At 45.9% G+C, this 14,579-nt stretch overlaps 14 non-coding genes across 14 annotated transcripts; all 14 read left to right on the plus strand.

The window, feature by feature from the left end:
* The first annotated feature begins 1,312 nt into the window (after positions 1-1,312).
* Positions 1,313-1,386, plus strand: TRNAN-GUU (transfer RNA asparagine (anticodon GUU)). The gene has a single exon. It is a non-coding gene; the product is annotated as a tRNA-Asn (tRNA).
* A 1,240-nt stretch (positions 1,387-2,626) lies between these two features.
* TRNAN-GUU (transfer RNA asparagine (anticodon GUU)) lies at positions 2,627-2,700 on the plus strand. Its single transcript has one exon. It is a non-coding gene; the product is annotated as a tRNA-Asn (tRNA).
* A 5,643-nt stretch (positions 2,701-8,343) lies between these two features.
* TRNAN-GUU (transfer RNA asparagine (anticodon GUU)) lies at positions 8,344-8,417 on the plus strand. The gene has a single exon. It is a non-coding gene; the product is annotated as a tRNA-Asn (tRNA).
* Positions 8,418-8,492: 75 nt separating this feature from the next.
* Positions 8,493-8,566, plus strand: TRNAN-GUU (transfer RNA asparagine (anticodon GUU)). The gene has a single exon. It is a non-coding gene; the product is annotated as a tRNA-Asn (tRNA).
* A 76-nt stretch (positions 8,567-8,642) lies between these two features.
* On the plus strand, positions 8,643-8,716 carry TRNAN-GUU (transfer RNA asparagine (anticodon GUU)). Its single transcript has one exon. It is a non-coding gene; the product is annotated as a tRNA-Asn (tRNA).
* A 76-nt stretch (positions 8,717-8,792) lies between these two features.
* Positions 8,793-8,866, plus strand: TRNAN-GUU (transfer RNA asparagine (anticodon GUU)). Its single transcript has one exon. It is a non-coding gene; the product is annotated as a tRNA-Asn (tRNA).
* Positions 8,867-8,941: 75 nt separating this feature from the next.
* On the plus strand, positions 8,942-9,015 carry TRNAN-GUU (transfer RNA asparagine (anticodon GUU)). Its single transcript has one exon. It is a non-coding gene; the product is annotated as a tRNA-Asn (tRNA).
* A 76-nt stretch (positions 9,016-9,091) lies between these two features.
* TRNAN-GUU (transfer RNA asparagine (anticodon GUU)) lies at positions 9,092-9,165 on the plus strand. The gene has a single exon. It is a non-coding gene; the product is annotated as a tRNA-Asn (tRNA).
* Positions 9,166-9,241: 76 nt separating this feature from the next.
* On the plus strand, positions 9,242-9,315 carry TRNAN-GUU (transfer RNA asparagine (anticodon GUU)). The gene has a single exon. It is a non-coding gene; the product is annotated as a tRNA-Asn (tRNA).
* A 75-nt stretch (positions 9,316-9,390) lies between these two features.
* TRNAN-GUU (transfer RNA asparagine (anticodon GUU)) lies at positions 9,391-9,464 on the plus strand. The gene has a single exon. It is a non-coding gene; the product is annotated as a tRNA-Asn (tRNA).
* Positions 9,465-9,540: 76 nt separating this feature from the next.
* On the plus strand, positions 9,541-9,614 carry TRNAN-GUU (transfer RNA asparagine (anticodon GUU)). The gene has a single exon. It is a non-coding gene; the product is annotated as a tRNA-Asn (tRNA).
* A 75-nt stretch (positions 9,615-9,689) lies between these two features.
* TRNAN-GUU (transfer RNA asparagine (anticodon GUU)) lies at positions 9,690-9,763 on the plus strand. The gene has a single exon. It is a non-coding gene; the product is annotated as a tRNA-Asn (tRNA).
* A 75-nt stretch (positions 9,764-9,838) lies between these two features.
* On the plus strand, positions 9,839-9,912 carry TRNAN-GUU (transfer RNA asparagine (anticodon GUU)). Its single transcript has one exon. It is a non-coding gene; the product is annotated as a tRNA-Asn (tRNA).
* A 76-nt stretch (positions 9,913-9,988) lies between these two features.
* Positions 9,989-10,062, plus strand: TRNAN-GUU (transfer RNA asparagine (anticodon GUU)). Its single transcript has one exon. It is a non-coding gene; the product is annotated as a tRNA-Asn (tRNA).
* The last annotated feature ends 4,517 nt before the right edge of the window (positions 10,063-14,579 follow it).

Here is a 14,579-nt window from a genome sequence, read left to right on the forward strand (position 1 = left end):
AGTCAACAGGTACTAAGGATCACCGAAGCAAAAATTTTCCCTTCCGCTTTTCTTTTTTTTTTGCTTCAAAAGAAAGCTCTTCAAGGGCCGAATGTGTACTGGTAATGTGAGAGCAGCGTGAAAAATTAATTACAATATCTTTTTTTTTTAAAAGCTAGTGGCCGTTACCACTGGACTCAAACGTCGCGACACAGTGTGAGCTTCTCGCCACGTGCTCGTGCAAGATCATGTGACGTTTTCCCGGCTGCCCCGCTTTGCGGCTCCATCGGTGACGCAAAAGCGGCCATTTCAGATATTTTCGTACCTGACGTCATCACAAGTAGCGATAGTGGTGCACGAAGCACTAGTATCACCATAGTTTCCCTAGAATTGATACTCTAGTCTGACGTCCCGATAGTGACAATCTGAACAGGTGCACCATGGGAAAATTGACTTTAATGTCTGAATAAAATATTATATTAGCAATTACCGAGCTTTCAATTTGCGCAGACCAGTATTTATATTTATGGAATATTTGTATGACTAATTGAACTCATCTTCGAAAGTTTGTGTCTGCATACTATTCGTTTAGGGAGTGACGAACCCTTGAAGAAATTGCATCACGGAAGGCAAAGCTATTTTTCTACTTAACTATATCTCTGACTGCATTTTTAAATGCGCAAGCTATACAACTGCCGTAACAGCACACTCAGGTGCTTTCGAGAATGTTACACGTAGTCCGGTTTATAGATTGAAATGTAGCGTGTAGTTATACAAAGAAGAGTGGCGTATACGAATAATTTACAACTCAAAAGATGCCTCGTTACAACTTGTAAGATGTAAAATTTACATGTGGTGCAACACAAGTCCACAACACCCTCAGGTTTTATTCCAAGTGATACGCTGATGGCTACAATTCATGATTTGTAATATGCATTGTGAAGTACTTAATTTTGGTAAGCCAAACAATGATATGAGGTTAGTTGGTCGAGTACGCATTTTTGACATTTAATGCAAATGATACCCATCGCTTGTAAAATGGGGGCCTAATGATGGCTATTGTGCTGTACCTTTTTATATCTTATATTTATAGTTTATTCATTCTCTAAAAGAAATCTCCCCTACATTCTGTGTTTCCGTGACACCTAGGACATGACGCCAGTGCGGTGAAAACAAGCGATATTTTGTAAGATATGACTCCAGCTGTCTAATATGCAGCCTCGAGAAATACCGAAAGGGCTTGTACTCTGACGCATCTCTCATTGCGAATTCATTAACTACTCAGACAAAATTTCACATTGTCTTCCGTTTTTCCAGCACCAGGAGACGTGCTGCCTCCGTGGCGCAGTCGGCTAGCGCGTTCGGCTGTTAACCGAAAGGTTGGAGGTTCGACCTCTCCCGGGAGTGGTGTGTTGCTTTTTTCTTTGCGCTGATAGCTTTGAAGATATGTTCTGATGGTGGTGGGAGTGGAGCACGACTGCCTCCGTCGCGCAATCGGCTAGCGCGTTCGGCTGTTAACCGAAAGGTTGGAGGTTCGACCTCTCCCGGGATTGGTGTGTTCCTTTTTTCTTTGCGCTGATAGCTTTGAAGATATGTTCTGATGGTGGTGGGAGTGGAGCACGACTGCCTCCGTCGCGCAATCGGCTAGCGCGTTCGGCTGTTAACCGAAAGGTTGGAGGTTCGACCTCTCCCGGGATTGGTGTGTTCCTTTTTTCTTTGCGCTGATAGCTTTGAAGATATGTTCTGACGGTGGTGAGAGTACAGCACGCCTGCCTCCGTCGCGCAATCGGCTAGCGCGTTCGGCTGTTAACCGAAAGGTTGGAGGTTCGACCTCTCCCGGGATTGGTGTGTTCCTTTTTTCTTTGCGCTGATAGCTTTGAAGATATGTTCTGATGGTGGTGGGAGTGGAGCACGACTGCCTCCGTCGCGCAATCGGCTAGCGCGTTCGGCTGTTAACCGAAAGGTTGGAGGTTCGACCTCTCCCGGGATTGGTGTGTTCCTTTTTTCTTTGCGCTGATAGCTTTGAAGATATGTTCTGATGGTGGTGGGAGTGGAGCACGACTGCCTCCGTCGCGCAATCGGCTAGCGCGTTCGGCTGTTAACCGAAAGGTTGGAGGTTCGACCTCTCCCGGGATTGGTGTGTTCCTTTTTTCTTTGCGCTGATAGCTTTGAAGATATGTTCTGACGGTGGTGAGAGTACAGCACGCCTGCCTCCGTCGCGCAATCGGCTAGCGCGTTCGGCTGTTAACCGAAAGGTTGGAGGTTCGACCTCTCCCGGGATTGGTGTGTTCCTTTTTTCTTTGCGCTGATAGCTTTGAAGATATGTTCTGATGGTGGTGGGAGTGGAGCACGACTGCCTCCGTCGCGCAATCGGCTAGCGCGTTCGGCTGTTAACCGAAAGGTTGGAGGTTCGACCTCTCCCGGGATTGGTGTGTTCCTTTTTTCTTTGCGCTGATAGCTTTGAAGATATGTTCTGACGGTGGTGAGAGTACAGCACGCCTGCCTCCGTCGCGCAATCGGCTAGCGCGTTCGGCTGTTAACCGAAAGGTTGGAGGTTCGACCTCTCCCGGGATTGGTGTGTTCCTTTTTTCTTTGCGCTGATAGCTTTGAAGATATGTTCTGATGGTGGTGGGAGTGGAGCACGACTGCCTCCGTCGCGCAATCGGCTAGCGCGTTCGGCTGTTAACCGAAAGGTTGGAGGTTCGAGCCCTCCCGGGGGCGGCTGATATTTTTTCTCACCACCCCGTGAATATTTCTCTATTCTATTTCTTTCTTTTTCATGGTGGCAAGAGTACGCTTTCGGACAGCTGCACCATTTTGAAAAAAAAAAAACAACTCACAAACAAAGAAGCGCACAGCATTGCGCCTGTTTGGCAAGTGAATGTGTTCGTCATTTTTGTTAAAACTTAAGTCGCTCTTTTGAGTGTCATGTATACAGCGAACCACTTGCGAGCATATGTCGGCAGAAATTGGGGAGCTCACTCAGAGGCACTAATGAAATATATTTTGCACTTAGGATTCACTCGCAACGAATCGTAGTTCACTTTCGATCAATAGCTTAGATACTGATGTTTTACCGTAGGAGCTTAAAACAAAACATAACCTTTCATTTTACAATTTTTCTGAGTTGATTAATGTTTCGTTTATTGAACGGATCTCTCATTATCAAACCATAATCATACATTGGACAAATGATTGTTCTTTGTGCTGGAATGCGTACAGATGGGGTAGACAGTTACCTGTACTAATTATGTCAACGTGTTTCTTCTAGGTTAGACCATTAGTTATCCATAAGACATGGCATTTATATTCTGCATCTTCTGTTAGAGTGACGTTATTAGTGCCATACTGAGAACGTAAATAATTTTTTAAAATTTTATTTTCATAAAGACTGTTTTGTTGTAATTACTAACTGTCTGTCATTTTTACCGCCACGAAACTACCTTGTTAATTAGAAAATTCAGCCTTATCTGATCTCCGGCAGACGATATTCTTATGTATAATCCACAATCTTGAGCATAAAGATTTACATTTACAGAAAGGTGGGTGATTGTATCGTTCACAAATAAACGAAATAAAAGGGGTCCGAGGACTGAGCCTTGATGAACACCGGAATCCACAGAAAGTTTATTATAGCAGCTGCCATTAGGTTCAACAAGTTGTTGTCCTTTTTGGTGGTATGCGTGTATCCACAGAATAAGTTTCATATTTTTCAAAATGAATTACAATTTATTGAATGATTTTTTGTGCTAAACTTTATTGAAGGCATTTTGAAAGTCCATTCAAATGACATTTAGCTGTTCAACTTCATTTAGTGTGGTAGCATAATCGTGGATAATTTGAACTAGCTGTGTTGGGATTGAATGGCCACGTTAAAACCCATACTGTGCTCATCTTAATACTCTGTGTTTCTCAAGTAATGTTAAAAAAACATATGGTGGGTTTGGGACGTCAAACCCTACACATCAATCAATCAATCAATCAATCAATCAATCAATCAATCAATCAATCAATCAATCAATCAATCAATCAATCAATCAATCAATCAATCAATCACTCAATCAATCAATTAATCAATCAGTCAATCAATCAATCAATCAATCAATCAATCAATCAATCAATCAATCAATCAATCAATCAATCAATCAATCAATCAAGAAAATGTAAGAATTTGTTCGTGAATTGTGTTCTCTTAAATTTTACGAGCTGTTTATCGCACAAAGCCAGATTTGTGACTCAAAATAAAGCGGCTATATTGGAAAGGAAGAGCGGTAGATTAACGAATAACTGACACCTGTGCAAGTTTATAATGTGGGAACTGCAAAGTGTTTGACACGCATTGCAATTACTTGTGGCATTCATCGCAACAATGCGATGTGCGAAAAAAAAAGAAGAGCTTAAGACAACAGAAATATCGTCGAACCAGCGGGACATTTGTATAGCACGTTTGATGCCGCATACATTGAAATTATAGTTTTAATTGGGAAGTTTAGTGTATAACGAGAACACCTGAAGCAAAAAATTGTGTTAATTTGAAAATCATAGCAGACGCCTTTGCCCTGCAGTCAGTGCGCTGAATCTGACAGTGATTAAGGCGATGACAACAGGTAAATCCACACCACGCTCAGATTTTCTTCAAGATACGCCTTGTATAACTGAGATTACAGTGCATGACTTGCATTATGTATTGTGTGGTAGGTAGTTTTGATAAGTTAGAGCAGCTAATTATTGTTAACATGTTGGGTACGTATTTTTCACATTCATTAGTGCGAATAATGTTCATTGCTTTGAGTGATCGAGCTGGACAATTACGACTGTGCTACGAGTCATAGAGTAAACCTGTAATGTCTTTATTAGCTTAGACAGAACGCTTCGTTATATCCTAGGCTTCTATGGCACCGGCGGACATAACGCCACGAGGTGCAAGTGGTATTTCGAGGATAAGACGACAGCTGTGTCGGATGCAGCCTCGTGATTAACTGAAATGGCTCTAACAGTGTCACATCTTTATTCATTACTACTGACACTGAATTTCTTATTGTCTTCCGTTTTTCCAGCCCAAGCTCACGTGCAGCCTCCGTGGCGCACAAGTACGGCTGTCTTAAGCGATACAGTAAGAGAACATGGTTTGGAGGATGTGGCCGAATGTCTCGGTGGTGGCCGGACTACGCAGTACACCCACTTTCAGGCAGCCAGCCATGCCCGACTAGATAGGGCGTACGTGAGTGTAGAATTGGTGCCGCTTTGCAAGGCATACTGTGTTAACGCCGTTTCATTTAGTGACCCCTGCTTGGTTAGCTTTGTAGTAGCTAGCACGAAAGAAACGAAAAGGGCCTTCGAGTGGCAACTATGGAAATTGAATTCGAATCTGTTGAGTGATGAAAAATTTATGGAGGAAGTAATGACGGAAGTTGAAAAAATGAAAGTTCGCAGTAAAAACACGTTTAGAGAAAAATGGGAGAACTTCAAGCAGGTCGTTAAATTGAAGGCTTTGGAACGCTCGAGCGCTATAAGCAGAGAAAAAGGAGCAGAAGAAAAGCTCATGCGCAGAAACCTGGAAAAATTGCTCCTCGAAGAATGTAGAATGCCCGGCATGTTTCTTGAAGATATTCGCGCGTTGAAAAGTAAAATTGAGCGGTTCGATGTCGAAAGATACCGCGGTGCTATGGTTCGGGCAAGAGCCGAGCGACTGATAACGGCAGAAGCACCGTCAAAAAGGGCGTTGGGCTCAGAAAAGTGGCATGCGCGTCGTAATCAGATAACAGAAATTGAACACGAGGGTGAAGTCAGCGATGACGCAGATGTTATCGAGCGTGCTTTCTTTGAGCACTTCAATGGTTTATTCGCCGCCAGCTCAGTTGATGTCGATCGTTTTAAAAAAGATTTTTTACCGCTGATGCCGAAGCTTGACAATAATACAAAAGAAATATTGGAGGAACCCATTTCGGAAGAGGAAGTTAACAGTGCTATTGAAAGTATGCATCCCGGGAAATCGCCTGGCCCTGATGGCCTGACTTCCGCCTTTTATAAGGGTTTCAAGTTTGAAATAACACCAGTCTTAGCCGACGTTTATAATGAGGCATTCGAGCTGAAAATATTACCCCCGTCCTTTTCATCATCTCACACTGTTCTTATACCAAAATCGGAAGACCCCGTTGCACTGCGCAGAGTAAATTCTTACCGCCCAATCTGCCTCACTAATGGAGATTACAAGATATTCATGAAAATCTTAGCTAAAAGGTTGCAAACAGTCATTACGGAGCTCGTGGGGCCGCATCAGACGTGCGGCATTAAAGGTCGAACTATCCTCACGAATATACACGCAGCCCGGAGCATCCTCGAATGTTGCGACGCTATAGGTGCGCGAGTCGCAATGCTGCAAATCGACCTCGAGAAGGCTTTTGACAGGGTGCCTCATGAAATTCTGCTGTGCATCCTAGATTATGTGAATTTAGGGAAAATAATCAAAGAGGGGGTTGTCATGGCGTACCGAGACTGCTCAACGCGGCTAATCGTTAACAAGGTGGTGGGGAAGCGCATCCCAGTCAGGCGTTCGGTCCGTCAGGGTTGTCCTCTCTCACCACTATTGTTTTGTTTGTACATAGAGTCCTTTTGTTTGAGTGTCATAGAGAATGACTGTGTCCGTGGGTTTAAGCTGCACGAGGTTGAAGTCCGACTGTTGGCTTATGCGGACGATATTGCCATTTTTTGCGCGGACTCTGAGAGCATAGCAGATGCTGTCAAATGCGTTACTAACTTCTGTGCTGCAAGTGGCAGCGCTGTAAACTGGGGAAAATGCCTTGGCTTTTGGCACGGTGACTGGGCAGAAACCCCAGACAGTTTTGCCAGCATAAGGTTTGTTACGACACCGGTGAAATACTTGGGTGTCCCCTCGAATGCTACAAAGACAGCGACTCGTACTGGAGGAGCCAAGTGGATAACCTGCGGGAAAGAGTGAACAAGTGGAATGGCTGGAATTGGTCTATGTTTTCTAAAGCCACAATTTGCAACATATTCTTAGTGAGTAAAATTTGGTATATCTTACAAGTCTTACATTGTTCAAGGGTAAACATCCAAAAATTTCACCGTGTGTTCGCTGTCTTTGTGTGGGAATCGTCTTGGGAAAGATCGAGTCGGACCAATTTATTTCTTCGAGTGCGAAATGGAGGACTTGGCTTGTCGCATTTGTTTTTAAGACAGGTAGTCAATCGATTTTGTTTCTTTAGAGACGTCGACAACCCATTCCTTCGCACTGTCTGTCAACTTCGCCTGGGGCAACACTTGCCTAACATGGTTGTATCAACCTGCAGCGTACCTGGTGGTGTTTATGGCTTTCTCCGCGAAGTTGTACTTTCTTGTAGGTTTCTGTCGGTGCGGTTTTCACTTGAATACTTGAGTCAAGTCCGACGAAGAAGGTTGTACAAGGACCTATGTGATGTGTTTTTACCAGTGCCTTTGTATCGGTCCCTTTACAATGTATGCCATGGCAACACTGTACTAAAGCGCGTCAAGGCTATCGCCAGGTGCTAAGAATTTCTTTTTTAAATTACATACCGGTACGCTGACCGTCAAAACCTGGATGGCTGCAAAGGGGTTCTACGTTCCTTGGGGCACGCATTGCATAATATGCAGAAAGGAGGAGACAATGGAGCATGTATTCATTGACTGCTGGGATGCTATCTTTCTTTGGGACGTGCTCCAGCGCACGATCAAAAAAGACTTCCCCATTGATGCATATGGCATCCGCTATTTGCAAATACAAAGTGACGATGGTACCCCATATGATATGATAATGCTTATGGCTCTTCATAGCAATTGGAAATCCAGGATGGCAGCCATGCCCCGCCGCGGTGGTCTAGTGGCTAAGGTACTCGGCTGCTGACCCGCAGGGCGCGGGTTCGAATCCCGGCTGCGGCGGCTGCATTTCCGATGGAGGCGGAAATGTTGTAGGCCCGTGTGCTCAGATTTGGGTGCACGTTAAAGAACCCCAGGTGGTCTAAATTTCCGGAGCCCTCCACTACGGCGTCTCTCATAATCATATGGTGGTTTTGGGACGTTAAACCCCACATATCAATCAATCAATCAGGATGGCAGCCATGCACTTTGATGTAGATGCACGAGCACCCACCCAGTACTTCAAAGAGTATATAAGAAATTTTGTGGATGAACAAAAGTGGCAGGAATTCCCCCCAGAATGGCTGCCGCGCGTCGAATTACTATCGACGATAAAAACATTTTAACAGATGCGTGGCCACATCGTTTGAGCCACGGTTTTTTACAATGTTTTGGATTGTGTTGTGTAATTATCAGTTAATATGTGTATTGTTTACGTGAGACGAAAACAGGCAATAAAGAAAAAAAAAAGCCTCCGTGGCGCAATCGGCTAGCGCGTTCGGCTGTTAACCGAAAGGTTGGAGGTTCGAGCCCTCCCGGGGGCGTTGTCTCACTTCTTTTTTCTTTGCTCTGATAGCTTTCGAGGAATGTTCTGACGGTGGTGAGAGTACAGCACGCCAGCCTCCGTGGCGCAATCGGCTAGCGCGTTCGGCTGTTAACCGAAAGGTTGGAGGTTCGAGCCCTCCCGGGGGCGTTGTCTCACTTCTTTTTTTCTTTGCTCTGATAGCTTTCGAGGAATGTTCTGACGGTGGTGAGAGTACAGCACGCCAGCCTCCGTGGCGCAATCGGCTAGCGCGTTCGGCTGTTAACCGAAAGGTTGGAGGTTCGAGCCCTCCCGGGGGCGTTGTCTCACTTCTTTTTTTCTTTGCTCTGATAGCTTTCGAGGAATGTTCTGACGGTGGTGAGAGTACAGCACGCCAGCCTCCGTGGCGCAATCGGCTAGCGCGTTCGGCTGTTAACCGAAAGGTTGGAGGTTCGAGCCCTCCCGGGGGCGTTGTCTCACTTCTTTTTTCTTTGCTCTGATAGCTTTCGAGGAATGTTCTGACGGTGGTGAGAGTACAGCACGCCAGCCTCCGTGGCGCAATCGGCTAGCGCGTTCGGCTGTTAACCGAAAGGTTGGAGGTTCGAGCCCTCCCGGGGGCGTTGTCTCACTTCTTTTTTTCTTTGCTCTGATAGCTTTCGAGGAATGTTCTGACGGTGGTGAGAGTACAGCACGCCAGCCTCCGTGGCGCAATCGGCTAGCGCGTTCGGCTGTTAACCGAAAGGTTGGAGGTTCGAGCCCTCCCGGGGGCGTTGTCTCACTTCTTTTTTTCTTTGCTCTGATAGCTTTCGAGGAATGTTCTGACGGTGGTGAGAGTACAGCACGCCAGCCTCCGTGGCGCAATCGGCTAGCGCGTTCGGCTGTTAACCGAAAGGTTGGAGGTTCGAGCCCTCCCGGGGGCGTTGTCTCACTTCTTTTTTCTTTGCTCTGATAGCTTTCGAGGAATGTTCTGACCGTGGTGAGAGTACAGCACGCCAGCCTCCGTGGCGCAATCGGCTAGCGCGTTCGGCTGTTAACCGAAAGGTTGGAGGTTCGAGCCCTCCCGGGGGCGTTGTCTCACTTCTTTTTTTCTTTGCTCTGATAGCTTTCGAGGAATGTTCTGACGGTGGTGAGAGTACAGCACGCCTGCCTCCGTGGCGCAATCGGCTAGCGCGTTCGGCTGTTAACCGAACGGTTTGAGGTTCGAGCCCTCCCGGGGGCGTTGTCTCACTCCTTTTTTCTTTGCTCTGATAGCTTTCGAGGAATGTTCTGACGGTAGTGAGAGTACAGCACGCCTGCCTCCGTGGCACAATCGGTTAGCGCGCTCGGCTGTTAACCGAACGGTTTGAGGTTCGAGCCCTCCCGGGGGCGTTGTCTCACTCCTTTTTTCTTTGCTCTGATAGCTTTCGAGGAATGTTCTGACGGTAGTGAGAGTACAGCACGCCTGCCTCCGTGGCACAATCGGCTAGCGCGTTCGGCTGTTAACCGAAAGGTTGGAGGTTCGAGCCCTCCCGGGGGCGTTGTCTCACTTCTTTTTTTCTTTGCTCTGATAGCTTTCGAGGAATGTTCTGACGGTGGTGAGAGTACAGCACGCCTGCCTCCGTGGCGCAATCGGCTAGCGCGTTCGGCTGTTAACCGAACGGTTTGAGGTTCGAGCCCTCCCGGGGGCGTTGTCTCACTTCTTTTTTCTTTGCGCTGATAGCTTTCGAGGAATGTTCTGACGGTGGTGAGAGTACAGCACGCCTGTGCGCACGTACGCATCGGCTATCGGATCAGCCGAAGGTGAAGACACAGCAGAGTTGGTGATGGACGTGACCGAGGCTGAAGACGCGGCGAAAGGCGCAGGCGACGCGGTGAACCCTGAAGCTTCAACAGGTACAGTTACGCCGACTGGTGGTGATGAACCAACAGCCAAAGCAGACATAGCATCTGGGGAGGTGGTTACTAAGAGCCAGCCGGCCAAACCGAAGAAGGCTTCACAAGCACCTCATCGAAGGAGCCTGAGCCGGTGGAATTAACCGAACTTCCAGTGTCGTGCGAGAGTATCAGTGGTGGGGCGCCAAGCAAAAGACCCCGCGAGCAGTCTGCAGGACGGCGTGAGGCGTCCAGCGAAAAGCAAGAAGAGGGGCCACCTGCGAAGGCGACTTCGTTCAGACGCAGCAGCACAAGGCTGCGTCCAAACCCGATATCGGACAAACACTGGCCACCTTTGTCCTCCAGTGGCACGTGTCCACCTTGAGGCTCCGAAGATGTCTAGCTCTATGCTAGACGCCGAAGGTAAGCACCATGCCCCGGGCTAACTTCTTCACTGTGTAGACATAACTGTTGCACCGAAACTTAGAGTGGCAACGTTAAATGTTCGAGGTCTTGCCGCCAAGCGGAAACAGAGCCAAGTCTACAGGCTACTTGTGGATCATGATCTGGATGTACTAGCTGTACAAGAAACAAAAGTAGACGGTGAGGAGGAGACCCGGGGCATGGTGCTGAGGTTTACGGCGCGTTACCACGCAATTGTAAGTCAAGCAATACGCACGTCTGCAGGCTGCGTTTTGTTCATTAAGAAGTTACCGGGTCTGGTAGTGCAAGATACCTTCGCTTGCCCGTCTGGTAGATTGGTTTCCAATAATTTTGTATTCAATGAATGTCAGTGGCGTATAGTGTGTATTTATGCATCAACCATTTGTGAGGAGTAATCATTTTTTTTTCAAGCCTAAAACAGTACTTCACATTGGAAAGGAAATCTGTACTACTTGGTGATTTTAACTGCGTCCTCAATGGGCGAGATCGAGCAAATGGATGCGCCAATTACGATAAAAGTAGTAGGACGCTAGCGGACGTAGTTACTCAATTCGAGTTAGAAGACGTGGGCAGCTGTATGGAGGGAACGCGGGAGGTGCGTTTCACACATTTTCAGGGGAATAGCCATGCGCGCCTTGATCGCATTTACGTGTCGCTTGAGTTAATAGCCCACTGCAAGATATATACTGTTTACCCAATACACTTTAGCGATCATTGTTTAGTTAAATGTGATATGGGAGAGAAAACACAAGGTGGAACTTTCTCATGGGAGCTGTGGAAGATGAATTCCACTTTGATCACTGACGAATATTTCTTAGATCAGGTTATGAACTGCATCAATGAAATAAAAATGGATGATGGAGCTAAACTTGCAGAACAATGGGAAGAGTTCAAGTAGCGAATAAAAATAAAAGCTATTGATCGTTCTTGCGCATTGAGTTATGAAAGGAAAAAGAAAGAAAAAGAACTCCGAAAGACTTTGGAAAGACTAATAGACTTGGAGTGCAAACAACCGGGAGAGTATAAAATTGACATACGCAATATTAAGCAGAAACTTGCACTGCAAGACGAGGAACGCTACCGTGGTGCCCTCGTCCGTGCTAGGGCTGAGGCTTTAGCGGCTGGAGAGACGCCAACCAAAAGAGCGTTAGGGGTGGAGAAAACGAACGCTCGACGGAATCATATTGAGAAAATAGAGAAGGATGGTCACGAAGTAACTGATACGGACAGCATTTTATCCGTATTTTCAAGTCATTTTGAAAACCTTTTTGCGTGTAGACAGGAAAACCTAGAAAGGTTTAAAGACGAATATTTAGGACGCATGCCGCAAGTGAGTGAGGAAGTGAAAAACGCTTTGGAATTATCTATATCTGCATCTGAAGTTGAGCGGGCGATTGATAAGTTAAATCCTGGGAAATCTCCAGGACCAGATGGTCTTTGTGCCAAGTGGTACAAATGTTTTAAAAGCGAATTGTCTTCAATACTTGCGGGCGTTTTTAATGAGGCATATGAGGAAATGAAATTACCACCATCCTTTGGTGAATCGCGTACCGTTCTGATTCCGAAAACAGACGAGGTTGAAAAACTCAGGCACGTCACAGCGTACAGGCCAATCGCACTGACAAACGTAGACTACAAAATATTAATGAAAATTTTGGTGGCCAGACTTCAGTCAGTAATAAAAGATATCGTCGGTCCACACCAAACGTGTGGAATAAAAGGTCGGTCCATAATTACAAACGTTCATAAAATGCGATCCGTGCTCGAATGTGTTGACACCTGTCATGCTCGTGTGGCCATACTCCAGCTGGATCTGGAGAAAGCGTTTGATTGCGTTTCCCCCGCTCTTTTGTTTGCAGTATTGAAGCACATTAATGTTGGTAAGATAATTATTGACGGAGTAGCCATGGCATATCGGAACGGTAGTACGAGACTAATTATCAACAAGACATTGGGCCCCCCCATAAGAATTGAGCGCTCAGTGCGTCAAGGTTGCCCTGTTGGTCCACTTTTGTTTTGCATCTATATTGAAACTTTATGTCAGTCGATATTGCAGAATGACATCATTAATGAATTTAGAGTACAATCATCAGAGGTCAAATTACTCACATACGCTGATGATGTTACGATTTGTAGCACTTCCTATGACGGTATTGAAGAATCAATCAGAGTTTCTAAATCTTTCGCCGAAGCTACACGAAGCCATATAAACTGGGGTAAATGCCTCGGCTTCTGGCATGGATATTGGCCTTCAACACCAGAATTTTTTGCAGTCATTAAATGGACAAGAACGCCAGTTAAATATCTCGGAGTACCTCTCGAGTCATACAAAAGTACTGATGAATATTGGACACAGCAAACGAAAGAAATTAAAGAGAAAGCGAATAGGTGGAATGCAACCTATCTGTCCATGTTTGCTAGGGCTACTGCATGCAACTGGTTTTTTGTGTCTAAGCTGTGGTATGTGATGCAATTGCTGTACTGTTCCCGGGTCAATGTGCAAAAAATACATCGGGTGTTTGCAGTATTTGTGTGGGGTTCTAACTGGGAAAGGTGCAGTCGCACGAATTTGTTCAGACGGGTGATGTGTGGAGGCCTTGGGCTAGGACATCTGTTTATCAAGCAGTTAGTAAATAGGTTTTTCTTTTTTTCGTGAGGCAAGAGATCCTTTCCTATTAACAGTGTGTCAAACAAAACTAAGTAGACTGTTGCCCGAGTTTGTTGTGAGCACTCATGTTACCACAGGGGCTGTGCAAGGATACATGAAGGAAGTTGTGGCCAGCGTGCGGTTTTTGTGTGTTCGGTTTTCAACTGACTACCTGTGGTCTGTTGGAAAGAAAAAAACTGTACAAAGATTTATGTGACACGATGCTCCCCATTCCACTGTACAGAGCGCTATATACAGCACGCAAGGGTCAGAATGTACTTAAGCGAGTTAAAAAAATGCCAGCAGCTCCAAGTGCGAAAACGTTCTTTCTCAAATTACACACTGGAACACTTCCTGTAAGAACCTTCCTAGAGGAGCGGGGGTTTTATATGCCTTGGGGATCTCACTGTCTAATCTGTAAGAAACCGGAAACTATTGACCATGTTTTTCTGCACTGTTGGGAAGGAGTTTATTTTTGGGACGTATTACAAAGGACAATCAAAAAAGAGTTCCCGTTGACCCTCATGGGATCAGGTATTTGGCAATAGAGAATGAGGATGTATTACCTTTCGATTTTATCATGATGACTGCCTTGCACAGTATATAGCGCTCTAGAATGGCTGGATTTCATTGTGACCCAGACAGAAGAGACCAGCAAGAGAGTATTTCAAAGAAAGCATCTCAAGATTACTCGAGGTAGTAAGAACAGACGCATGTGTACCTTCATGGGCAGAAAGGGTAGAAGCCCTACTGACCATGAAGGAATTCTAGGACGTGATGTGTTATATCACCTCCGCCCGATCTCCCTTACTTCTTGCCTTAGCAAAGTAGCAGAACATGCAGTACACAACAGGATATCGCGCTACATCGAGAGGAATGACCTATTTCCATATAATATGGTAGGTTTCAGGCCCTCACTTTCCACGCAAGATGTCATGCTTCTCCTCAAAACACACATAATTGACTTTCCAAGCAAAGATGTAAAAGGGGTCCTCGCACTGGACCTCACTAAAGCATTCGATACTGTCAAACACGACTATATTCTTAAGGAGATATCGGCTTTGAACCTGTGAGTTAAATTCTTCTCCTTCGTTGAATCTTTCCTCGAGAGTCGGACGGTGGCAATAAAACTGGGACAATCAGTCTCGGAGCCTTTCAAACTCGGACGAAGGGGTACTCCCCAAGGGGCAGTTATCTCCCCCCTTCTATTCAACATAGCCATGCGCAAGCTGTCGGCAAGCC

This window comes from Rhipicephalus microplus, chromosome 9, assembly GCF_043290135.1.
Source record: "Rhipicephalus microplus isolate Deutch F79 chromosome 9, USDA_Rmic, whole genome shotgun sequence".
Classification (NCBI taxonomy): domain Eukaryota; kingdom Metazoa; phylum Arthropoda; class Arachnida; order Ixodida; family Ixodidae; genus Rhipicephalus; species Rhipicephalus microplus.